At 39.7% G+C, this 27,932-nt stretch overlaps 1 protein-coding gene and 1 pseudogene across 2 annotated transcripts in view; one reads left to right on the forward strand and one right to left on the reverse strand.

The window, feature by feature from the left end:
• ADAMTSL1 (ADAMTS like 1) overlaps positions 1 to 27,932 on the reverse strand; it is a 908,570-nt gene that overhangs the window by 258,304 nt on the left and 622,334 nt on the right. The gene's annotated exons all lie outside the window — the stretch shown is intronic.
• Positions 3,088 to 3,606, forward strand: LOC131812266 (non-histone chromosomal protein HMG-17-like; annotated as a pseudogene).

Raw genomic sequence — 27,932 nt, forward strand, 5'->3', positions numbered from 1 at the left:
TGTTCATGAGTCTATGTGGCAGAGATTACTGGTCGCTACCCAACATCCATCTTCCCTATTTTTTTTTAATAGCAGAACTCCAGTTTTACTTCAGGTGGCAATATGTCCAGTTAAAAAGAACACATTTTTTTTTTTCCACTGGCTTTGTGACCATTTGCAATTCATGAAATAAAAGTGGAAGGGTTCTGTGGGACTTCTGGGAAGATTACTTAAAAGAAGTCAACTTAGATGACCCCACCTGCCCCCTACTCTCCTTCCTTCCTGTTGGCTCCAGGTGCTGAAATAAAAAATGAGACAATCCTGAGAACAGAAGCCTTGCAGTAAGGAGGACAGAATGGGAAAAAAGAGCCTGGTCTTTCACCTCACTTAGACTGATTGCATCCTGTCTTTTTTTTTTTTTTTTTTTAAAGATTTTATTTATTTATTTGACAGAGAGAGATCACAAGCAGGCAGAGAGACAGGCAGAGAGAGAGAGAGAGGAGGAAGCAGGCCCCCTGCTGAGCAGAGAGCCCGATGTGGGACTCGATCCCAGGAGCCTGAGATCATGACCTGAGCTGAAGGCAGCGGCTTAACCCACTGAGCCACCCAGGCACCCTCTTTTTTTTTTTTTTTTAAAGAGAGTAAATCCTTTATGTGCTTAAGCTATTATTAGTTTGGGGTTTCTTTTATATACACCCAATTCAAATAGTTGTATAACTTATATTGTGTTTAATCTATTGTTATATCTGTCTCTGTATCAGCTCATGGGCTATTTGAGAGCCCATGCTTCATTAGTCTTTGTATTTCTCCTGTTTGGCACAGTGTTTAACATTTGATGTGTGCATCAAATGCTGGTGAATCAATGAAACACACAGCAAACATAATGGTTTGTTAATGAAGCCACTGTAGGTGATAGGTAAGCAGCCTTAGACTGTAGTCATTGATGACACACATGTAAACAAAAGTGTGCATATATGTGCATACATATGCTTATTTGTTTCTGTGTAAACAGAGGAACAGACATATAAATGACAACTACACATCAAACCAAAACCTCTGTCCTGATGCACGAATAAGAATTACAATAAAGGGCCAGTATTTTTAAGAGACTATTTCCCAAGTGCACCTATGCTCATTATTAGTGAAATGTCATAGAAGGCAATGTTCGGGTCACCGAGTTCCCAGACCCACCCCATTCTGGACAAAACATTAAAGTGAGATAATGACCACTCATAACTTTGGCAACCACATGGAATTTTTTTGTAAGGGGTGGAAAACTAGCTGAGTATTTTGACCTAATGTATTTTATTCGTATTCTGCTACTAGTTGTCAATTTGATACAGTGGCGGGACCTCCTCTGTATCCCCAGTAGGGTTTTTTTGTTTTTTTAAATAAAATTTTTATCTCAGGTGATATAAAAAGTGAAAAGCACCAAGATGTTTTCCTTGTTTAAACACCATTAGTGGGTCAAAAACTTTTGCCTTGCTATCTTGATTGTAGGCTTTTTGCATATATATACATATGTATAAACACAAACAAACAGTCCTTCATCCTATTTTTGAGTAGAATATTTTTCTTCATTCTTCATTCTCCTTCAGGATTTACTAAATGGAAGGGGGGGAGAACCCTTCCTAAACAAAAACTAGGATGATAATATCCAGTTATCATTAGCTTATAGACTTCAAGCATGCCATGCAGATTTTAGGCAGTAGGGCTATTCTGCGTGCTGATAGAAATCTCTCCCTTAGTCTTGCAGAACTGATAGAAAGTGAACAGGCTGAACACAAGACTGAAATTCTCTAGACACTGAAATATGTATAATAAAATGTCTTCACTACGAGCCACAGGAAAAAGAAAGATTATTATCTGAATAATTTGGAGAATGTAAATAAACACAACCCACAAGCTGACACCATGCCCCAAACTGACGTGCTTAGATGGGTTCACACTGGCTACATTTCAAATGGTTTCCCATAAGGACCTCAACTTCTAGCATCAAATACTGAGCCAGTGATGTCAAGCTTTTCTTGATCCAACACCATGAGGTAAGAAACTTTTAAATCGCTTTATTTTCAGCACGGGGAAAGACAAATATGGAAAACTAAAATCTGATCACAGCTGCTCTTATTTATAATTATTTAATTCAGATAGAACTTTATGGGGAAGAATAAGTGCTCTTACACACATTATAACTCATTTACTATTTACGTTAAGAGGGAAGGTAGTGTATCCTTAACCTTAGATTCAAAACGTTTAGATATTGATTGATTTGCTTATGCTTCACCTTTTTGCAGAAATATGTGTAGCATAATACATATAATACAAAACAATAAAATAAAAACAATGGGAAGATGGAGCAAAGAGAAAAATAAGAAAGATGAGTTAAAGCCAGGAAGAATGTATACAGAATACATAAAATCCTATACACTTGTTAAATGGGGATTACATATCTGGATATGAGGAAAACATGAGCAATTGCAAGAGTTATAGCATTTACTGTATCTTTTGGAAAATGTGTAGGATAATGTGGTCCTTGTAGGAGACAATAAATATTTATGTAATGAATGAATGACAAACTGGCTCAGGAGAACTATAATTACTCAAAGTACTGAAATCCTAGATATATATCTGCTGTGAGTTTTCCGAAAGACAACGCCATGTAACAGTGTCCCAGTAACAACTCAGCAAATAAATACAAGACCTTTCAAAGAATTGATTCTTCAGTAATCTTTGATGAACCCTAATAGTCAGGGAACATTTGATAAAAGCAAATTTTAAGGAGTCAAAACAAATCATCCAGGTACAGAGTATTGGGCTGGTCAGATTTAATCTACAAATAGACTTTATAACACTTAGGGCTGGTTAGCAAAAATATGGCATACGTGCAGCTATGTTCCCTGCTAGGACCCATGACAGACATTGCTAATCAACTGTAGTTTGATTGGCAAATCTCTTTGCCATTGAGATTTTATGTGGCTCCACATCTTCTACGGCACTGTACTCAAGAGGCCAAACTCAAAAGACGATGGCTGTCATTGGAGGAGACTACACCAATTTACTATTCCAGAGTCTGGGAAATGAGCTGGCTGACCACCTTTTAGATGATTCACCGCAATTATCTCTCTTAAAAATAGCATCCTTGAGCAGTGTGATGAAGAGGCGAGAATGACCCCTCGATTGACAAAGCCCACATGCAGCTGCATCCTCACATCCAGGGCCTCTGTCCCACTACCAGGGCCACCATGCCCAAGAGAAATTCTCAAGAGTATGCCAGAGGAGACAAAGTCAAGGTGAGGGATGAGCCAAGCACAAGATCTGCAAGGTTACCTGCTGAACCTGCTCCTTCAAGCCTACAAAGGCCCCTGCAAAGAAGAAAGAGAAGGTACCCAAAGGGAAAAAGGGGAAAGCTGATGTTGGAAAGGATGGGAATAATTATGCAGAAAATGGAGATGCCAAGAATGAATCAGGCACAGAAGCTGAAGGGGCTGGTGATGCCACATGAAGTGTGTGTGTTTTTTATAACTGTGTAATTCTGGTGACCATACAGTTTGAAATGTGACTTTTTAATCAAGTTTTATAAAAATGCAGAATTCTGTTTTACTTTTCTTTTCTTTCTTTCTCCCCCCACCCCGGCCTTTTTTTTTTTTTTTTTTTAAAGATTATATTTATTTTATTTGACAGAGAGAGAGATCACAAGTAGGCAGAGAGGCAGGCAGAGACAGAGGGGGAAGCAGGCTCCCTGCTAAGCAGAGAGCCCGATGCGGGGCTCCATCCTAGGACACTGAGATCATGACTTGAGCTGAAGGCAGCGGCTTAATCCACTGAGCCACCCAGGTGCCCCCGCTTTTTTTTTTTTTTTTTAAGCTATGTTGTTAGCACCAGAACACTTCAGTGTTGTTTTTGGGAAAGGGCATATGTCACTAACAGAATATTCTGGAAGCTAGATTGACATGGGGAAATACCTTTCCTTTCTAGTTTTCAGAAACTTCCTCTTGGTTTCTAGGAAGAGGGATTCCTTGAGGTTGACACACATGAGGCACCTTGGCACAGACGCCTTGTGGTGTGAAAAAACTAAAATTCATTTTTATGTTTTTTTCTCCCTCTGCCTTTACCATAGCCTTGACCCCCTTAAGCCCAGAGACCTAATGGAAACTGACCCCAAGAAATGGTTCCTACTATGTCAGGCAATCTGAACTTCACAACTTGTCACCATTGAATAGCATCCTTCAAAACAATTTCTTTTTCATCTTAATAATTCAGGTTAATATTTTTGCCATTTTCACTTCATTTCCTGAAAGTCAGGGTCATCTTATGAAAAGTTCTAAAACAATATGCTACATGTGAAATGTCAACCCTCTCATGGTTCACCTCCCCTTCCAATTTCCCTCAACTCCCTTCTCCTCTCCATCTCCCTATGTCCTCTGTGTTATTTGTTATGCTCCACAAATAAGTGAAACCGTATGATAATTGACTCTTTCTGTTTGACTTATTTCACTCAGCATAATTTCTTCTAGTCCCATCCATGTTGCTACAAAAGTTGGGTATTCATCCTTTCTGATGGAGGCATAATACTCCATAGTGTATATGGACCACATCTTCCTTATCCATTCGTCCGTTGAAGGGCATCTTGATTCTTTCCACAGTTTATTGCTGCTATAAACATTAGGGTACAGATGGCCCTTCTTTTCACTACATCTGTATCTTTGGGGTAAATACTCAGTCGTGCAATTGCAGGTTCATAGGGAAGCTCTATTTTTTATTTCTTGAGGAATCTCCACACTGTTCTCCAAAGTGGCTGCACCAACTTGCATTCCCACCAACAGTGTAAGAGGACTCTAAAAAGCAACCTGAGGTTTTTGAAGGGGCTGGGGTGGGAGGTTGGGGGAACCAGGTGTTGGGTATTAAGGAGGGCACATATTGCCTGGAGCACTGGGTGTGGTGCAAAAACAATGAATACTGTTATGCTGAAAATAAATTTTAAAAAAATTATTCTACTATGAAATTAGAACCAGGGAAACATTTCATCATAATTCTTTGATTCTTTGGGAAATTAGGAAGAGGACTGATTGTTCATGGAAAATGAAAAAGAAGAAAAGAAACACCTCTTCGTGTTATCCCACTAAAATTCTTTGGTTCTCTTAGAACAAAGGAGAAATGACTTTCTCCTCTGAGGAGCTATGAGAGTAAATAAACTATGAAAAAGTGAAAAAAAAAAAAAAGAAATGTCAACCCTCACTTTAACCTTCCCTATTCAGAGCTTCCAATGAAGACTTCATTGGATTTTATAGTGACTTTCTAACTTTGGTAGTCCACTGAAGACGGGAGCGTGAAAATTGTTGTATGTTAATGACTGTCTGTCTATGTCCTGCCTGAAATACCATGATAGTTTATGAAAAGTATCTTTAGTAAAGCTAGACACTGGCTACCTATCAAAAAGTTGATATCTTCTTAAGATTTGAATAATTTCAAGTACAATTTATAACATTGAGATTCAAACAAAATAAATAACTTTCCCCAAGGTAACTAACAAAACCAAAATTCCAACTTGGGATTCCTGACTATAGGTTATAGTAGGATGTCTATGAACTCTGAAAAGACACAGTATATGATATTTATTGTGACAATGGTGAATGGTGAAAACAAGGTTGATTATTCTTATCAAGATTATGGCTACCAGAGCAGGATTTCTGCCCAGGGATGAATAGGTGGCTTCATCTGAGCTATGTGACTTGGAAACACATATAGGAAGTAAGTGGGAAGGTAAACCCCCATCTGTACTGTGCTTCACACCTCTCGAATATGAGAAAACAAAATCCCTGGCCATTCACAAAGGTGCTAATAGTGGTCCATGATCTATGTTTAGTATTTTCAAAGCCTAATGGAAATATATTTACCTGCCATAAAACCACATAAGGTTCCCCCAAGCCCCAACCATCTCATTATACAAATAAACTGAATCCTGATCTTTATTGCATTTATTTTTTACTTATACTCAGGTCTTTAAGTCATAAAATGGGAAAACAAATTATTACTTAATACATGCAGTGTTTTGAGTAGATGGAAACTTCCAAAACACAAGGCCCATAGGAAAAAAATAATAAAGAACACCTTTGTGTTACAAAGTTGGGAGCCACTGGTTTAGTCCTTTGTTTGTTGTTCAAATACCCTTGGGAGGAGTAACACATGAATTTGTTGATTATACTTAAATTAAACTAAACCAACGGAGCATAAGGCACTATGCTGGTTCTTATGGTGCTGTAGGGAATACACATAAGTAGTAGGCATGGTCCCAATCTAGGGCAAATGGGTTTAATCAGATAATTCCCTCAAAATAGGTGAGAACAGAAAAGGAGTAAGATCTCTAAGACTGAAGGTCAGAGAGGTATGGAGGTAGAGAAAGAAGGGAAAGTCACCTAGAGAAGAGAGAGTAAACTAATGTTTGCCAAACACTTGCTATATATATCTTCTCACTTATTTCTTTTTTTATTGAGATATAATTGATATATAACATTAGTTTCAGGTACAAGATGTAATGATTCAATATTTACATATATTGCAAATGGTCATCACAATAAATCTAGTTAACATCATTTAATTCTCCTAATATCCCTGACATTATCCTCATAATATCTCTCATTAAATGTCTATTTTGCAAAATAGACAGATTTTTTTTTTTTTTTTTTTTTTTTACAAAAATAAAACTGAGACTCAAAGAGGTCAACAACTTGTCCAAGATCACACTTTTGGGACAGCATTGAAACCCAAGCTGAATAGGACTATGTCATCAAGGAGTGATTCCTCTATTCCGTGATGTATTGTGTTCCTCTTGGGGGTTAGAAGGGCAATGAAGAGACCGGAAGAACGAGGATGAGCATGTCTCTGTCAGCGATAGCTTGTTGCCAAAAGCGATATCCGCCTATAGCTCCAAGTACTGAGACTGAACACCAAGAAAAAAGTGGGATCTTTGCATTTGGTAGCTTTGAAAATATATTTTCAATGGGCATGATTTCTTTTTTGAGGGAGCGATTGAATTGGTTTAAAAACATTAGTTGCTTTTTTTCCAACAGCCACACAAATGCCACAGGGAAATACTGGCAAATACCTACAGGTTATTAGGCCAAATGGATGAGGTATAGCTCTTCTATGCTCTAATACACCACAATGTGAAAAAGAAAAAAAATACGTGAAGGCATTAATTCCCTTTTTTCCAGGCAAAGATTTTCCAAAGGGATCATCACAATACGTGACAGTCTCTCTTCCGGGTTTACCAATCACTGGTAGGACAACCCAATTTTCTCTTGGATTCACCTCTTGGATTCATTGTAAGAGTCCTTACAACAGCCCACAAGCTCCTCTATCCCATCTGAGTTACCGCTGTGACTTCATCTCCCTCTGGCTCACTCTCCTGGCTTGGTTGTTCTCCAAACAGAACAAGTGCTTTCTTATCTTAGATAGCACTGGTTATTGCCTCTGACTGGAACATTCTTCTGTAGACACCTCCAAAGCCTCTTTTAACCCTCTGTGGGAAACTTTCATCTTCTCAGTAAGCCCTACTTTGACCAGACCATTTAAAACAGCATCCCAGACCCAAGTTCTACACTATTCTATTTTTTTAAAATTCTATGGCACTCTTTTTCTAACATAATTTGCATATTAAGTTTATTGTTTATTTTCTATTTCCTACTAGAATATAACACCACAAGGCCCTAGTGTCCAATAATATAACAAAGAATTAATAAAAATTTGTTGAATGAATGAATGAATTCTGTATATACACAAGGCCACAGGGGAAAGGGATATATTATGGTGTCAAAGAATTTTCCTCCTTATCCCACCCTAGAACATAACAACAGCTTCCACCCCTTAAACTCTCTGCCACTAGTTCCAAAGACCAAAGAAGAGCTGTCAAAAAGAAAAACACCTCTAAGGATGCACCATTTTATAGTACTATAATCTCCACTTCAATTTCTACTTACTACTTTGCCTGCTATGTCTCTAGTCCTTCATCCACTACTCCAAAATTGCCGTGGGGTAAAAATGTTTATTATTTTTTTTTAAGATTTTATTTATTTATTTGACAGACAGAGATCACAGGTAGGCAGAGAGGCAGGCAGAGAGAGAGGGGAAAGCAGGCTCCCTGCTGTACAGAGAGCCTGATGTGGGGCTTGATCCCAGGACCGTGAGATCATAACCTGAGCCGAAGGCAGAGGCTTTAACCCACTGAGCCACCCAGGCGCCCCTAACCGTTCGAGAGAGTCTCTCTCTTATCTCTTTTCCACTAGGCACAGTGCTCCAGGCTCCACACTCTAGCTCTGACACCAAATCTGATCTGGAAGCTCACTTCGAACTTGGTCTCCTGAGCCCCTGACTTTCTGGCTCTTCCTAAGAGACTTTGGCTTGGACAGTCCGAGGCCTGACTCTTTCCATTACTCCTCGTGGGCTCCAGCCTTTGGCGGTCATTTGGCTGGATCAGAACCATCGTCCTTCTCCATCTCCAAAGGGTAGGGACTTCAACCATCTCTGTGATTAAAATCTAAAGGAGAACTCACCACAATGAGATGTGACCCAGTGCTGTTTTTTAAGGGTCCTATTTCTATTTTCTTTACTATTTGAGCTAGAAGTATTCCCCTGTGCTCCTTACTGCCTTGCTTATCCTTATCCGTATCCGTATTACCTGCAGTTCTAGAGATGTTGGGCAATCACCTCTGGTTTTGTGATGTTTATCGTTTCACATTATTAAGTAAATGGAAGATGAAACAGATGTCCACATTAGAGGTTTGAGACAGCTAATAGAATAGTGAATTTATTAGATTGCAAATATTTTTAAGAGTTTCCAGCACTGCCTTTCTTGAGATCAAGAATTTAATCGCTTAATGGCTGGATAAACGTACTCTGAAAGTGAAAAAGAGAATGGCTAAATCTTATTTCCAACATTTATTAAATTTTTTAGGTGCTCCCAATCTCATTTATGTTGCTCCTTTCTTGTTTATTTTAGGGTCTGGGCCAAATTGTTTTGTGTAAATTTATTCCTAAAAACATCTGGTTTGTTTTTTTGTATTTATTTATTTACATATTGTTTTCAGTTAAACTTGTCTGTCTAGTAGGCTTCAGCAGAAAATCCCAAGAATTATCTTAGCATAGACATTTGTGCATACAGGCACTAGAATTCATTCTCAGCACATGGTCAGTGGACTTTTCTTTAACAGGCTGTCTTCTTCCCTCCCCTGCTTCCAAAATTAGGGTGTCTGGAGAATGTGAAACAAAATTATACAAAGGCATGACCTCCAGCCTTGCTTCTGTCTTTTAGACTGTGAAGTACCCAAGAGGGAAAGTGTTGAATTTGGCCTCGCTTCACATGGCATTAACTGTAATTCTTTGTGAATTGTGGTGACATCATGGTATACTTTGACATCACTGCTCAGACTCCCTTCTGCTGCTGGGCATACAATACACAGTTTTTGTTCAAACACAAGAGTCCTTTGTTGAGAAGAAAAGATAGCAGCTGGTCTTCTGTTCTGGTACAAATGTGGATCTTACTGGAATGTGTCTGTTCAGTAAGTCACCACAAAGTAACCATTCTGCTATGATGGTCAGAACTCACTCATACACATGTCTCTGGGAAATTCTGGGAAATTTTACATCTAAAGAGTTCCAAATTTCAGATGTAGCCATAATTCAGCAAAATTCTGTGTACAATAAAGCTCTCATTTACATGTTTGGATATGTTTCCTGAAGTCAATATCCTCAAAGCAGTAGTGCGCTGTTTGTATGTGTGCATTAAGAACAGAAGTGAAGAGAAAGGAAAAGTAAAGAGAGAGTTATCTTTCTCCCCAAATAGTTCTGCTCCACTATAACTTTCTAAGCATCTCCTATCCCCAGCCAGAAGGGCCTCCACCATTCCTTGGCTCTCAAATAAATTCCTGGTTACTTCCCAAAATATATTATATTATACTAATTTGAAGCTTCTGGATGGTGCTATTAGTATTCTGATTCAAAGTCAGTCAAAAGTGTCCTCAACTGATATATTTATTTCCTTTTCTTTTCCTGGGTTCTCCATTGCTATTTCTGTCCTTGAACAGGGCCTGATAAATTGATCAGAATGGAATTTACATAAAAATATCATCTGTTAGCTACCTCTAAATTTCTGCCCCATATGGCTGTCGTACTAGCACAAGGCAGAAAATTTTCGGATCAGCTTGAGAAACTAAAGGTTGTGAATATGAGATTATTCCCAGAGAAACAAGTCATATCCCAAAATATCTGGATGGGATAGTAAACTTCTTTTACTGAAAAAAAAAAAAAAATGAGTGTTTTACTCTCTCATGGAAAAAAGAGAGCCATGACACGATCTTCATTTCTGAACGAGGTTTGCAGTTGTTAAAAGTATTTGCTCCCCCTCGAGAAATTTTATAATGAAGACCAATAGGATCAGAGTGTCCCATCTCAGACTTTTATCTCTGGCCATTTCTTACCTTGGAACATCGTTACTTATACCAAGAATCTACATGTTGTGTAGTCCTAAGCCACAGGAGAGGCAGCATGACATCAGAGGGGGAACAAATGACTCAGCCTGGATGTCATGATTTATTGCCTTTACCTGAATATGTCACACCCCCTCAGTATGAGATTCAGTTCTCTCATGACTTGCAAGAGGATAATCAGATCAACTTGATATACTTGTTGTAAAGATTTCATGTGATAACTTACAAAGAAAGATCTACTACAGGGCCTACAACATAACTACCCAGGAATTTCTGGGATAATTCTATTCTCAAATTTTCCATTTTTTTTTTTAAGATTTTATTTATTTATTTGACAGAAAGAGAAAGATCACAAGGAGGCAGAGAGGCAGGCAGAGAGTGGGGAGGGAAGCAGGCTCCCTGCTGAGCAGAGAACCCGATGTGGGGCTTGATCCCAGGACCCTGAGATCATGACCTGAGCCAAAGGCAGAGGCTTAATCCACTGAGACACCCAGGTGCCCCTCAAATTTTCCATTTTATAGTCCCCATAGTTATTGGGCTGCATGTGTTGATTTCCTTGGTAGGGGACATGTGGTCATTGAGCAAAAGGGAGGTATTTGCTCCTTTATGTGAAAATGTGTCTGAGGTTGTAAAGGGTGCCTTTGCTGATCTGGGCACCTGGAGCCTGGTTGTACAGAGTCAGGTTTGTAAAAGCTCTGGTCCATTTCAGTTTCTCTGGATTTGACAACAACAAATATAAAGTAAGATCAGGACTCCAATCCTGTGGAAGAAATACGACTCTCCTTTAGAAGGCAGACCAGATGGAACATCACTGAATTTTTTTTTTTTTTTAACTTCCCTCTACCTTGTGAAAGTAGCCAATGAAGTAGCAGCGAGTTTGGAAACCGGAACTGGGAGTTCTTAAGGATTCTGTTAGAAATGAAAACAGCCCCTCCTGAATTACTCTGGAGTAGCAAGTCACGTCCTCTGCGGCCCACTCAAATGAGAGAAGAATGCTTAGAATTCTTAAAATATCCTTAGCTCTCCACTTCTAGACCACTAATCTGGTTAACTTGGGGCCACTCTCAAATACGGATAAGAGAGAACAATCGCTAAATGTCTTTGTCAACACAAAAGAGACTTCTCAAGTTCAGTCATGTTCAGTCTTCTTCCCCCTGAACTCTGGGGGAAAATACATTTTCAGGGGCTAGAGCAAGAGTTTGGGGTCCCGTTTGCTCCATGGGAGCCCGCACCCAAATGAATGTGTTAATATGACCCCTGAATATAATGAAAGAAAGTGAGTACTCAGCACATTCAGTTGGTATAAGAAATATTCAGTATCTATTTATTTTAATGGGGAGCAAACCTTGAATATGAATGTGCAAGCCAAAACAAATAATTTTTTTTTTTTTAAAGGAAAAGTAGCCTGCTTGAAACTGGGAATTTGAAGTGTTTCTTAATCAGAATTAGCCATATAAACTAATAAAATAGCAGTCATAAAGTCCTAAGAGAAGCATGGACTTGCTGATTTTTAATGGGCCCCAGATTTCCTGAGTCTAATAGAAGGTTAGCTGCTGAATGTGGTGACTGGATTGGGTGGGAAGAAGACTGATGGTTACGCCCTTGGCTACCCTTTCAAACTCTATCTAGGCTTGTGAGTTCATGAAAACCAGTTGCATTTTGCTGAGTCATTACAGTGTTGGATATGGCAAAAATAAACTGCCCCTTTTTTCATTTTAGACAAAAACAAATTCACTCAAAGTTTCTGAGATAAAAAGAAAGGACAGCATACATTTTTTCCCATTGAGAAAGATTAAGAAAATTCTGCTGGCCACCCACTTGCATTCATAAAAGTCAACTCTTCTTTCTTATAATAGTCCTAGTTTAAAATCAGCTGAAACTAAAAATTTCAAATCTTTCAGAATTCAACACTCAGCATATGTCTAATTTGAGAAACTTAAATTCACACTTAAGTTTAGAAATATTTTAAAATCCAAGTTTTTTGAGTTAAAATTGGTTTTTGGTCAGATTTTTTAAAAATCACCTAAAAAAGAGTACAGAAAGCTTATCTATGTGCTATCTTCTAACTTCTCTAAGGATACCAATTACCTGTTTCAGGGCTTTCTTATTTCTTCCCTGTCCCCCATGGGTAAAGAAGAACAGAACTTTTCATGGCTCATGCAACAACCATAATTTGGCCATACTAAACCAAGTAACATTTCGTCTGCTTGTATTATGTGTAAGTCATACAAACTTTGGATAATTGGTTTATATTTCAAAAATATGCTATGTGTCCTTATCAATACATCTGTGTCAATCTAAAATGGAAAAGTCATCAAATTCTGCCAGGCTGGATCTACCAAACAACCACTATTTGCTAGAAAAACACTATTTAACCACTGATTTTAAGGTTTTTGAGTGCTGTCACATCAAATGGACCCTTTGCATGGTTTTGACCTCATGCCATTTTCTACATTAAAATTCCACTTTTATTAAAGTTAAACTATTTTTCTGTAGGCACAGGCAAGTCACAAGGAATCATTCACTGGGATATTTATCCCAGAGTAGATGCATACATTTGTTAGTAGCGGCATGATAATTTTTATGAGTGTGGTTCTGCACAGAACACGTGGGCACTGATTTGTAAGTTTGATTTTTAAATTCCTTCGAATGAATGTGTCAAGACCAAGGACACATGAATTTCCTTTGTTGTTTGTCTCAGCAAGTGGTCTTCCCAGCTGAGGTCTGCGAAGCCTCCTGTTTTGTGGCTAGTGAATGGCAGTTGCATCAGAGTTGACAGGAAGGTAGAAAATAAACACTGTCAGCCACGATTATTCTTGAAGAGTGGGAAATTATACTAAGAAACTGTAGACTGTGCCAAAGGATACTTCTCACCAAATCTGATGTCAAGAAGAGACAACAATAAATAACTAGTGAAGAGGGAAAGAATCACAATTCCCAGGAAGCATCTACTGTGGGCCAGGTTCTGTCAGGTGTTTTGCTGAGTTCACAAAGCCTGACAAAAACTGACTGCACAGGTGACAAACCTGGGCAACTGCCTTGGTCCTTCCCTTCTTTTTCCTGTCTAGAAAATGGCAGACTTGGCATTCCAACCTCTTTCTAATACATTATTCCTCTTACACTGGGCCACCTACTACACCAGACCACCTACTACACCACCTACTACACCTACTACACACTAATCACTGAGAAGCAGGGCAGCACCACACATCTGTAGCAGCTTTTTCTATGAGGACACACTGTTTTAAGACACAGTTGCAGTTTGTACCACTCGGCTTCAAAACCTAGCCTACCATGCTTCCATGTTCACTCAGTTTGTTTCTTAGCCCTGGCTTAGGGCATTCAAAAAGGGAAGATGCTTCCGAAGGACAGTCTCTAGGGAGACAAGAACTTCCACATACTATTCCAAGACCTTTTCCACTAGTATGAAAATAAGCCCCTCTGTAAATTTATTTTCAACGCTTGCCTGTAGCTTGTCTTTGGCACTGAGTCGGCTATTACCTTAAACAGAGGGAAAAACATCTCCAGTAGCAGCTGGCAAGACAAAGGGGAAGGGGGAGTGAGGGAGGAGGGAGAGAATGGAAAGAAACTGAACACAGTCCAAACACAGCTCACATCTGGGCGGCTTAACCCGGCAGAGACCTCCCAAGCCCTGCCAATGGCCAGTGAGTATGACCGGCAGGTGAACTCTGGAATTGTACCACGCAGTGTCAGGAAGAAGAAAACCCCGATGGAGACACTGCCGGTTCTGTAGCACATTGACATGAACACCCTGTTCACACACAGGGTACCTGTCTCTGCTTTCCTCACTGGCCTGGGGTCAGAGGCCAACGCGTGAGGCAAGAATGACACGGTCCAATATCAAAGCACCTTTACACGCAGGCCTGACCCTCTCTGTCAGAGGCAAAATAAAAACATTTGGAAAGGTGAACAGAGTGTTTTCATATTAGCTTTTTTTAAAAATTTTTTTTAAAGATTTTATTTACTTATTTGACAGACAAAGATCACAAGTAGGTAGAGAGGCAGGCAGAGAGAGAGGAGGAAGCAGGGTCCCTGCTGAGCAGAGAGCCCCATGTGGGACTCGATCCCAGGACCCTGGGATCATGACCTGAGCCGAAGGCAGAGGCTTTAACCCACTGAGCTACCCAGACGCCCCTTCATATTAGCTTTTTATTTGAGAACCTCACAGAATTCCAGAAAGTGGGAGCATGGGCAGCTTTAGCTCCGGAAACGCTCAGGATTCCTGTCACAGCGGAACCGCAAAGAGAAAATGAGGGCCACAGGAAGTGTCAGTTGGGTGGGAAGCTGGCATCCTGCTTGTGCTTCTGAAAGAGTGATTCTCTCTGGGCCTGAACCAAAAGCTGTGTCTACCTGTGTCTGTAAGAATGTTCTAAAGTGAGGGCAGAATCCGCAGTTGAATAAATCATGCATTGCTTTACAGTGTATATAGACTCAAGGTTGCGTTCCCAGACCAAGTGCTTATCTGATAGCTCCCCAAGTCCCACGTCTTTTGCCATGGGATTAGAACTTTCTTTAAGACATCACTGCTTTCTCAACTACAATGCTATTCTCAGCTGCTTCTCAACCCAATGCTAAAATGCCATTGGGTCTCATTAGATCTTAAGACAAAGGCTCCATTTTGTATGTGGCATTTAAATTGCAGACGTGGACTCAGCCTGTCAATTGTGTTCATGCTATCGTAAATCAACACCCCCCCCCCCCACCTCCACAGCAGCCTGCAGCTCCTTGGAACACCTCATTGGTATGCAAAGAGGCCCAACTCTACTTTTCTTTCCTGCAGACAGCGTCTCACATCTTGCTATTTTCATGGTCACTCTCTGAGCCTGTAAGCAGCAGAGGGAGAAAAGGTAAGGAAGAATACGAAATTCCACACCCAACCTTTTGTTAATTGCCTCCCAGAAGCTGAAGAAGTTTCTGGGCCATGATCTCCATCACAATGAACAAGTCCTTTACTGGGCACCCTGGATGGGGGTGTATTGTCTTATCTGTTAGAGGGTAAACAGCTGAGAAGTCACAGCCATGCTTTAGAGAGCTTTATAAGCTTCTGGGTATAAGGGGAGTAGGCAGAGCTGGTGAGAATGAACGATGGTACAGTGGCTGTGGAAAGCAGTATGGAGATTCCCCAATAAATGGAACATAGAATTACCATGTGACCCAACAATCCCAGGTCTGGATGTACATCTAAGAGAACTGAAAGCTAGGACTTGAACAGATATTTGTAGGTCCATGTTTCTAACAGCATCGTTTCCATGAAAGTGCCCATCAACAGATGAATGGATAAACAAAATGTGGTCTGTACTGTTAAATTAATTAAATAATGAGGCCATTAGAGTCTAATGTCATGGCAGTCTACAAATCTAAGCCTATATATGCCTCAAGGTTACAAAATCAACACAGTAAGGATAATCAATCCCTAACAGCCAACTAAGCTTTAAGCTATAGCCACGCAAGTAATTGCCTCTCTTTGCTTCTGTACTTTAAATAAGCATCTCCCCTGGCTCCTGTGGGTGAGGTCCCAGTCATGTCCAAGGTGATGCTGCCTGATTCTAATTGATAAATGCCCCAATAAACTCAATATTTTTAATATGCCTGTTTATCTTTTTTAAACAGTTCATACCATGGGCTATTTGTCTAGCTATAAAAAGGAAGGAAAATCTGATACATGGTACAACAGGGATGAACCCTGAAGAGTTTCTGCTAAGTGAAATAAAAAGCCAGTACTACAAATACTGTATAATTCCTGTTATACGAGGTACCCAGAATAGGCAAACTCATAGACACAGGAAGTGGAAAGATATTTACCAGGGGCTGAGAGGAGGGGGGATGGGAAATCACTATTTAATGGGTATAGAGTTTCAGCTGGAGAAGATAAAAACATTCAGGGGATGGATGACAACAACCACTATAGAGCATTGTGTATGTACTTAATGCCAGTGAACTTGAACTGTAAACCTAAGAATGGTTAAAGCGCTAAATTTTATAATATGTATTTTTTACCACAGACACACATAAACACATAGGAAGTAGAAAAGTGAAAGGCACAAATAATTAATACGGAGATGGAACTGGGTAAAGAAATACATGCATGTATGTTTGCTTGTAGTTGTTGAGGACATAACTTTGTAGTGATGTCATTACTGGAATACCAGCTGGTCCTGTTGGCCTTCTTCTATGTGGACGTGGAACAATCCCATGTGTTGGCACATCCTGTTCTTCCACTGAACAGACTTTATATGGACTCTACCATACTACATTGTTCAGTATAGAATAGCACAGGGTAGTAAAATATACTATAGCATAGTGTAGTATAGTATAGTACCATGTAGTGTAGTACAGTGAGGTGTAATGTAATGTAGTTTAGTATAGTGTAGTGTAGTAAAAAGTATAGGGTAGTATAGTATAGTGTAGAGTAGTAAAGTATAGTGATGAGGCAGTATAGTATACGGTAGTATAGTATAGTGTATGCAGTGTAGTATAGCATAATGTAATACAGGATAATGTGGTGTAGTATAGTATAGGATAAGATAGTGTGGTATAGTACAGTATAGTATAATATGGTATAGTATAGTATAGTATAGCATATGTTGTATATAGTATAGTATTGTATAGTGTAGTATAGTATAATATATGTAGTATATGTGAATATGTAGTATAGTATAGCATAATGTAATGTAGGAAAGTGTAGGGTAGTATAGGATAGGAAGGATAAGTGTGGTACAATGTAGTATAGTATAGCATATGTAATATAGTATAGTATAGTATAGTATAGAATATAAAGTATAGTAAATATGGTATAGTATAGTATATGTAGTGTAGTATAGTATAATATGGTATAGTGTAGTATAGTATAGCATATGTAGTATGCTATACTTCTCAATAAGTAATACAGTATAATATAATATAGTGTAGTGTAGTATAGGATAGGATAGTGTAGTGCAGTATACGGTAATATAATCTAGTGCAGTATAAGGTAGCATGGTATAGCATAATATAGTGGAATGTAGTACGGAGTATAGGGTAGTATAGTATGGTATAGTGGAATAGCGTTGGAGCCAAACGGATCTGAATTTGAATTCAAGCTCTGTTACTTATTAGCTGCATGACCTTGTCCATGTTCTCACATCTCTCGATGTCTTGGTTTCTTTTGTAATATGGTTCCAATCACACCTCTAAAAGCTGTTATGAGAATTCATTGTAAGAATGTAAAGCTCTTAAAGTTGACCAAAGGGAGCAGTCTTACAACCATTAATTATAATGACAAATATGGCTGGGGAGCTGAAGAAATGAAAAAGGCAAGAAAGTAGATGCGAATGTGTGTTTTTAAAAATTATTCTCTGCTATTCTTTAAAACTCAAAAATGGAGCTTCATTTTCCATGTAAGTATTATTCTTCGTTATTCAAGTGACTTAATTTGGCCCCTCAGAAGTTGCCCACTGGTCTAAGATAAAGAAGGAAGATGGGATTTTCAGAGTAGGCATCAAAAACTCAGGGAGAATTTACCACCGTGAACTCATTTGCTGGGCCCTTAGCTGGCTGCCTAGTCTTGCTGTTCCTCAACGTCCGATTTATTTATCTCCATGTGTCAAACACCTCTCTACGAGGAAGAAAAGTTTCAACAGACGAGATATAATAACAGATTCTGTATAGAAACATACGCCTTTATCAATACGGACAACTGAGAACTGTCTGTCTCTATTTGTTTGAACGAGAGAATAAAAGGTCTTATGTACTAGCTTTGGGGTACAGATGGGACTTGTTTCTCATCAGCCTGGGAAGGGCTGATGGAGGAGGTGAGATGTGAGCTGTGAGCTAAGGAAAGGCAGGAGTCCTTTGGAATAATAAAGGCAAGCTGCCAAGTCCCCCCCAAATCGGAAGCAGACTAGAAGGCTGGCCTGGGGCTTGAAGCCAGGTGGGTCCTGATCCTAGGGCTGGTATTGTGCTAGATACATTCCTCCAGGCTACACACCAGAAACTTCTTCCTTAAAGCCCCACAGAAGTCTTGCTGGAATCCATTAAAACATTGTTTGAACCCTGGTGAACTTTTGGCTGAAGAAGAGAGGAGGCTCATGTTTGCAGCAGAAGGTTCATCTTGTCCTAGTACAAAAAGATTTTAGAATGAACCAAGACAGAGGTTTTCCATGGTTTGTCTATCAATATTAACTTTTGAGCATTTCCAGCACATCAGATTCATCCACTAAAGGATGAAAGATGTACCCCACAGACCAGAGAACAGAACAATGCTGGGGGTACCTACTTTCTCATAGACAGCAGTCAGTGGCAAAATCATATCCATTTATTAACCTGGAAGAGCATTTTTTCATGCATGAGCCCACACTCCCGTACCCTGTTAGAATTACTAATAGCCATGGAAGATGGTAGAACTTTAATGCAACTTGCAGAACTATTGCCTTAAGAAATTAATTCCTATTAGGGGAAAAGATCTGGGATATTTGTCAGACTGAATCTCTAAACAACTAACATTCTAGATTTTGAGAAAGTTCTAAGAGCCTTTGAAGCTTCACGCACTCAATAAAATCTACTTTTATGTGGATGGAATCCCTGATTTAGAAATATACAAGCAAGTAAAAATTTATAAAACCATCACCATATCCACAGTCATATGCAGCAATTGCTAAGAAATCCCTAGTGGCCATAACTGTATTCGCTGTTTCATCCCTTGGTCATGGCTAATCGGTTCAATAATAGAGACACGTAGATTAGACCAAATATGTCTTCTCCAGCACTTAAAAAGCGACTGGAACAGAGAAAGACAGAAGTCTTCCTCCAAATCTATATACATCTGCCTTAGTTCCTATGCTTCCTGAAATCTGGCCCTTTGGCTTGTCCTTTAATTCTAATCCCTCAGTAACTGTTCTTCTGAATAAATAGCTGATATTCCTATTACTGATCCTATACTTCCAATAATCCCTTCTGGATTATTGATTTCAATCAAAATAGAATTTTGATTGAAGAGGATACATTTTATTTCTTGTAACCAAAAGAACTTGAGCAGAGATACATATTTTGCTGGGTGGGGCATTTATTTTCCTACCCTGAAACTAAGTGTACAGAAGGAAACTCTGTTAAATATCTATTCCTAGCATTTTTAGAAGAGGAGAGGAAAAAAAAAATCAAAGGAGTTAAAGGTTTTGAGAAATCTCATAGAAAAGAAACGGAAATGAAGGAAAATAATGTGAAAGGAAACCAACAGTAAATTTACAGTATTCTATATTTCAAAAGCAGTAGGCTTTTAAAGATAATACAAAGCTGGAATCAAGGGGAAGAAAGATATCATAAGATATATAATTTCAAGAATGGAGAATTTTTTTTTCCTTTTAAAATAACCATCGGCGCTTATCTTAAGGTTTTAAAAAACTTGAGTAGGACTGATGAATCACAGACCTGTACCCCTGAAACAATAATACATTATATGTTAATTAAAAAAAAAAAAAAGCACTCAAAAACTTGAGTAGGTGCTCCTTACCTGATATTCAAATGTTGTGTTTTAAAGACTTTAATGTGATCTCAAATCAAATTAGAATAAATTTTCACAAGAGTTCCTTTTATCCAAGAGGTTGGCTATATGCGTTAGATTTCCTTAGCTTTCCTGAGCTTTCCTTAGCTGGAGGACAAAATCAGAGTAGAAGCCTTGCTGACCTTAACCAAGCTTCTGTCTTTGCTTCTTTCTGACAGAGGCTGGAAAACCAGTGGCCCATAGGGCCCCCAATTTTTGGCATCTGGTTGTACATTCTTATAGGCCTGCAATTCAGGAAGGGTTACTTGGGAGGGTGCTATGATTCTGCAAGGTGGTATGATAAAACGAAAAGTCCAAGTTTTAAAATCTGACAGGGCGCCTGGGTGGCTCAATGGGTTAAGCCTCTGCCTTCGGCTCAGGTCATGATCTCAGGGTTCTGGAATCAAGTCCCATGTCGGGCTCTCTGCTCAGCAGGGAGCCCACTTCCCCTCTCTCTCTGCCTCTCTGCCTCCTTGTGATCTCTCTCTCTGTCAAATAAATAAATTAAATCTTTAAAAAAAAATAAAATAAAATCTGACATACTGGTGTTCAAATCCTAACTCAGCCACTCACAAGCTATATGACCTTGGGCAGGTGAATTAACCCTTTGGAGTACAGATGGCATTCAGGTGAGGTTTAAATGATAGGTCAAGTACTTGGCACAGCGTCTGGCGTGTTTCAGGCTCAGTATGAGGTGGATTATTTTCTTACTCTGACAATTACTGTGATGATGACGTGAATTCCTTTCCCTTACTCTAAGAAACTTCTAGCCTATGCATCCTTTGGGGGAGGTCAGAGATACAGACAGCTCCAAAGTCCAGGCTGCGCAGGAAGTAAAGGGCGCTTGGGAGCGCAGGGAGGGAGTAAGGGGGGCATCTCAAGGCTGCCACAGCGCTTCGACTCTCTAAAATGGTTGCCAGGTCATGGTACAGACCAAAATGTTGCAGATCTGATTTTTAAAAGGCTATGTTGTGAATTTTGAAGTTCTAGTGGGACTATATTTGCATACTGGCAACTAAGTCAGATTTTTACAAAACCACACTACGTGCACTGAATACAAGTTGTCAGTGGCGGGGGGTGTGCATTTGGCTGGAGGATTGCTAGCTTGCAACCTCTACTTCAGAGCTATGGAAATCATCTGGGGAGAAAACTAAAACTATACTCCAAATTATAGAGAGAAACCTGGAGACCACTTGGGGAAATACTGGGCTAGACTTACATAGCCCCGATGAAACCATTCTCCATACACACTGCCTAAGAAAGCATGTTTTAAAGGAGCATAAAAATGTTTCTCTGGATTAAAAAAAAAAAAAAAAGCCTGTGCATGAAGAGACTCAGGGTTCCTCTGATCTGGTGGGATCCTACTTTCATCCGAACACTCAGCTCTTCAGCCGGAGCTGCACAAGCCTGTCTCTGGACACGTGGGGGGCAGGGAAAGGGCAGGTGCTCATTGAGTAGGTCTTTGTCTTAACAAGTCAATTTGCATCCTTTTCTCAAGCAAATTATGTCCTTGCAATCAATACTCATAAAAAGGAGAAGAAAAAATTCCATCCCTAGCTAGGTTACATAAAAATCTAGAGTGGAAATGGCTGCACAGAGATGATATCATATTACTCAATAAAAAACTGTCACCTGAATGGGAGAATCAATGGAGAAAGTCAAATTAACAAGTCTTTCTGTCAACCAACAGGAATACTGAAGTTTCTGCCTTAGAAGCTAAGAGTTACCTGATGGGAAGAAATATCCCCAACAGGAGAACCCTAGGGGACAGAGAGGACAAACTCCAAGCACACAGTAGGTGACAGCTTGGGAGGATGATACACTGGCTATATTCTTTCATTTTTATTTCAAAATCCAAAATTATTGTTTTTATTATTATTTTAGTTTCTGTGTCTTTTCTTTCTTTCTTTTTTTTTTTTTAATTTCTTTTCAGCATAACAGAATTCATTGTTTATGCAGCACACCCAGTGCTCCATGCCATCCGTGCCCTCTCCAATACCCACCCCTGGCTCCCCCAACCTCCCACCCCCCGCCCCTTCAAAACCCTCAGATTGTTTTTCAGAGTCATTTTAATGTGACTTTGGTCAACTCTTTCCAAGCCTCCCTCACCCCCTGGCCCTCTTTCCCTAAAATACTTGTTTATTTCTTGAAATCCCCTGGAACTCTGCTGGCCAAGAAACTAAAGTCATATTCAAATTGAATCATAAACGTAGGTACACGTGGGACTAGCCAGTCTCCAGGTCATGGCCATGGTGTGATCCCTCCAGCCTGCAGGTGCCAGAGGCTTGGCTTGCATTGGTCATTTCTGCAGGAATGGATGTCGTGTGTGTGTGTGTGTATGTGTGTGTGTGTGTGTGTGTGTGTGTAAGTTTTTTAGAATGTTTATTGTTGGCAAGGTTTTCCATTTGTATTTTCTTTTATAGTACAACTATTTTTAAGTGAATGGAATGTTCTGTGATAATTTGGCCACAAGGGAGGAAAACTTAGCTCCGAGACAGAAATGCACTCAATCATGGTAAAAAGAGACTGACCAAATGAATCTTCCAAATCAAAAGAATCCTTTATATTCTAAAGGGTCTTAAAATCACACATACAAAAAGCACTTGCCCTCAGAATTGACTAAAGGGCGCCTCCAAGTTTGAATCTGGGCTCCCCCACTTGCTTGTTCGGAGACCTTGGGTATGTCACCCGCCTGCTCTGAGGCTCAGGGTCTTCAGAAACAGAATGAGGTGATTCACCTGGTGATCTCCAAGGTTCTTTCAAAGCCACTGGTTCAAAATATTTCCTAAGGCCTCTGAATTTGTCTTGGCCTCTGGGTTCTATTAACCACACTGGTCATTTCTTGCCCTTCTGTCTAGTTCTCAGATTCTTAAGTATTCCCTTGGATCACAAATAGGCATCCCACCGCAAAAACACTTTGTACCTTCTTGATTTAAGCTCCTCAAAACAGACCCCCCCCCAAAAAAAGTAATAGGAAGGACAGGTGGGGTATATTACACTAATTTTGGGTGCCTTGGTGGATTCTCCTGATTTTGGCAAGCAGCCCTTCTTAGGAGTGTTCCAGAAGGGTCATTGGCAACCATGAGTAGACAAAAATGTGGTTAAAATTATTCATGCCTCAAAATCTGGAAGGTATCTGATGCTTTAAATTGTTTTTATTAAGGATTTTGACAATTAAAGTAACTATAATATTTAAAAAATTAAACCGTTTCTTGATATTTCCTTGGAAATATGACAATCAGCCAGCGTATAATTACTTGCTAATTACCTTTCATATTTGGATTTGATTCTTAACATTTTTAAACAATTATAGGAAGTGTCTTCAGACACCCAGGTTCAAAAAGGCTTCCTGAATTTTATTTTACTATTCTAATTTAACATTTTTTTTTAAACCTAAGACAAAGTTTCAGATCTTTCCAATGTCTCATATACTTAAACCTCGCAATTCAAGTTTCTGGGAAAATGAGCATTTTATGACCCCAAACTTAACTATATTAATTATGGAGAGAATTGAACTAATTAAAACTATGTCTGAAGATCATCTAACTTAACCGCAGAACATCTTGTAGGAGAAAACAATCTCCAGATCTGTTTTCTAATATACACTTGGGAAAGAAACTACATCACACTGGAATCCTGATTGATATTTATGGCCTTTGGAAACCTTGCATTTTGTGAGTTTAATCCCAGGAAAGATCTAAGGGTTTCAGCAATGGGAGTTCAGCCAGAGAATCTGGATGATGTACTAAGCAAACCAACAGTTATGTTGATGGCAAAGGCTCTGGGTAGACGTGGGCCTTCTCCTATGCCATAGTAAATAAAGAATGGATGGCAGGAGACCCCAAATTCTAAAGTATTTCTAGCCTAATATCATACAACGAAAAAAATTTACATCAATGGACTTTGTTTCACAGCCTGACGGAAATGAGAACAAGGCCTAAATAAATTAAAAGGTAAAAAAGACATTTGGAATGAATATTTTTTGTGATTTAGAGAGGGTTCAGTCATCAGGAGACAAAATTAGTCAACAGAGAGATTTACTGACTTGTTGATCTGTCCATGCAACTGTCTTATTATTGAGCAAATCAATCAAAAAACACAAAGGATGAGTTGGATACAGTGTCTTCCAGTAAGAGGGTCTTGGCTAGATGGTCGTGAAGATTAATATAAAGACAAAGGAAACAGAGTAATAGGTGCAAGGGATGGGAATGAATATTAATTCTTCTGGGAAGTTTCCCTGAGGGACAGTGGGTGTCAGGGAAAAGGGTAACCTGACAGGGGACATCAAGGCCTTCCAACCTCCTCAAAACTGAGTTCCACTGCGCTTTCAATTTGCTCCTCCTCATACACTCCTCGTTTCGAGCAAGATGCCCAACATTAGATGCTTAATAAATTGAATGAATGACTCAACAATACTTAATCTCTCTAAACCTCTTTTCCCTCCTCTACAAAAATGGTAGCAATATACCCCCGCCCTCATGGGTTCACATGAGGATCCAAGGAGACAAAATACATAAAGTGTTTGCACAGCAAGTGCCTGGGATGTGAACTGACCCATAAAGATCAGTTCTTATTATTCTATTAGGCATGATTACCTCTGTTTGTATAGGTGAGAAAAATGAGGCTTAAAGAACCTAATAGACGACTCCACATTCACACAGATTGTAAGTTCAGAAGTCAGACTTCAGACTTATATTTGATTGAGTCCAAAACTCAAGTTCTCTCTCGCTCCACATGCTGCTGCTAATTATAGTTCCTCGTGTTTCAGCCTCTTCACCGTGACACTGTAAGCCTCTTGAAGACAGGGATCACGACCGTCTTCCTATTCCCATGGAGTCTAATTCAGGACCACATAGCAGCCCTATTTAAAAATCTGAGGGAACGTCTCTGGATTTCAAACATCTCAGATGTAATACAAGGATTGTACTTCAAGATTTTATTTTTTTTTACTTTTTAATTCTTTAAAGATTTTATTTATTTATTTGACAGAGAGAGCTCACAAGTAGACAGAGAGGCAGGCAGGGAAGCGGTGGGGCGGGGGGGAGCAGGCTCCCTGCTGAACAGAGAGCCCAATGTAGGGCTCCATCCCAAGACCCTGGGATCATGACCTGGGATCATGACCTGAGCTGAGAGCACTAGCCACGCAGGCACCCCGAACTGCAAGATTTTAAACTCCCCTTTTGGTTTTAGACTGCCTCCTGTGAAATCCACACAGTGAATTAAACAGCAGAGTTAACATGCTCTTACAGCTAACTGAATAATGCTTTGTTGAGAATTTACTATACTGGGAAAAGATCTTCTCAAGCCCAAAGCTGTGCAACTTCCAACTTGATGTCACTAGTCATTCATTCATTCATTCATTCATTCATGTTGAATGAACGAACAGGTCTTCATTAAAGACCCGTTGCATGCCAGTTTCTAAGTCAGTTTTAATACATATAAATACTTAGGGTCAGAAGTCACTTCTTGGAACAATAATGAAGGAAGGAGACATCCATGCAGACTAAAGGATTAGTCATAATAATTCTGTCCAAGAGTGAGAACAGGTCACTCTCATAGTGTCTCTCCTATAGTCCATAGACTTCTGAATCTTTGTACCACATCTAAAGAGCAACTTTCTTGAGGTATATTTCACATACTGTAGAAGTATATAGTTTAATGGTTTTAATACATCCATGAAATGGTGAAACCATCACCAAAGTCTGTTTAGAACAGTCTCTTACCCCCAAAAGAAAGCTGACACTCATTAGCAGTCAATCCCTGTTACCCTAACCCCCAGCCTTCGGCAACCACTAATTTACTTTTTGTCTCAATAGAATTGCCTATTCTGGACATTTTATATAAATGCAATAAGAGAATATGTGGCCTTTTGGTGACTGGCTTCTTTCATTTAGCATATTGTTTTGAAAGTTCACTCAGGTTATAACATGTACTTGTACTGAATTCCTTTTTATTGTAGAATAATATTCCATAGAGATGGACCACATTTTATTTATCCATTCAACAGTTGGTGGACATTTGGGTTGTTTCTGCTTTGGGCTATTATGAAAAATGCTGCTATAAAAAACTGAGTACAATTCTGTTTGTGTGGACACATGCTTTTATTTCTCTTGGGTATATACCTCAGAGTGGGATTGCTTGTTCATATGGTATCTCTGCTTAACATTTTGAGGAACTGCCAGACTGTTTTCCAAGCAGCTGCACTATTCTGCACAACATTTCAAGACACACACACACACACACACACACACACACACACACAAATAACTATTTGGTGTAAATGTTGCAGTAATTCCCATGGAATCCTTGCATAGGTAATAAGGCGATTCTCCAAAGTAAGAAACAATAAATAAGGGGAAGCAGGGAATATTTTTTTCTTTAGCTATGATTGCTGCAGAAAGCAGAGGTTCTGGCTCCTGGAGAGGTGGGCTTGAGTTCTGGTCATAGCTCTATACCCCAAGAGATAGCCTAGTGACTAAAAGTGAGTATTAAGTTTTTGAATTAATAGCTACCCAAAACCACTGCACAGTAAAGGATAAACTTTGCCCAAAGAGAGGTGTGGCTTGTACCCTTAGTTCTTGGGAGGTAACCTTTAAACGCTTGTGATTCCCTGACCAGTAGGGAGTTTTGTTTGTGGGAGGGCTGTGGGCCATGCTAGATAGTCTATTTTAACAATGTGATTTATGGTGAGGGCTTTGGGCTGCATTGTATCAACTCAACCTCTGGAGAGGCTGGAAACCAAGGTCAGCCATGCAGGTGGTCAACCATGTCTTTGTGATCAAACCTTAGTAAGAACTCTGGACACCAAGACTTGGGTGTGTCCCTGCTTGACAATACTCCATGCATATTGTTACATATTGCTGCTGGGAGAAGCAAGGACCATCTATACAACTCTCCTGGGTGAGGACAACTAGCAGGTCTATATGTGAACTCCTCTGAATCCTGCTCTATGCATTTTTTTCCTTTGGCTGATTTTGATCAGTATCCTTTTGCTGTGACCAACTGTAACTGTGATTACAACAGCTTTCAGTGAGTTCTGTGGGTCCTTCTTGTGAATTATCAAATATGAGGGTAGTCTTGGAGATCCCAAACTTGAAGCTGGTATGAAAAGTGAGAGTAGTCTTGGGGAATCTCAAACTTTGTAGTAACTAACAATACTGACGCACTCTTAAAGATAATTAGGAAAAATTGAGCACTTTGAGTATTTTTTGCAAGAAAGAGGCCCAACGAATCATCTGTGAAACAAAGCATCATGTGAAGAGTCAAGAAAGCTGCCAGAGGGGCGCCTGGGTGGCTCAGTGGGTTGAGCCTCTGCCTTCGGCTCAGGTCGTGATCTCAGGGTTCTGGGATCGAGCCCCGCATCGGGCTCTCTGCTCAGCAAGGAGCCTGCTTCTTCCCCTCTCTGTCTGCCTGCCTCTCTGCCTACTTGTGATCTCTCTCTGTCAAATAAATAAAAAAATCTTAAAAAAAAAAAAAAAGGCTGCCAGATCCTGGGGTGCCTGGGTGGTTCAGTGGGTTGGGCCTCTGCCTTCAGCTCAGGTCATGGTCTCAGGGTCCTGGGATTGAGTCCCGCATTGGGCTCCCTGCTCAGTGGGAAGCCTGCTTCCCCCTCTCTCTGCCTACTTGTGATCTGTCAAATAAATAAATAAATAAAATCTCAAAAAAAAAAAAAAAAAAAAAAAAAGCTGCCAGATCCTGATAGAGCTTTCATTTAATGGAACACAAAATCCCCAAGTCAGGGGGTTTCCTACCTGAGCTATCTACAGTCATACCCCTAAAACAAAGGTGTGTGCTTACTGATACTGTGTTTTATTGTTAAAAAATATCTTTGCCGATGGGGCACCTGGGTGGCTCAGTCATTAAGCATCTGCCTTCAGTTCAGGTCATTCTGCCAGGGTCCTAAGGATCGAACCCCATATTGGGCTCCCTCCTCAGCG

Source organism: Mustela lutreola, chromosome 12 (assembly GCF_030435805.1).
Source record: "Mustela lutreola isolate mMusLut2 chromosome 12, mMusLut2.pri, whole genome shotgun sequence".
In the NCBI taxonomy this organism is placed as follows: Eukaryota; Metazoa; Chordata; class Mammalia; order Carnivora; family Mustelidae; genus Mustela; species Mustela lutreola.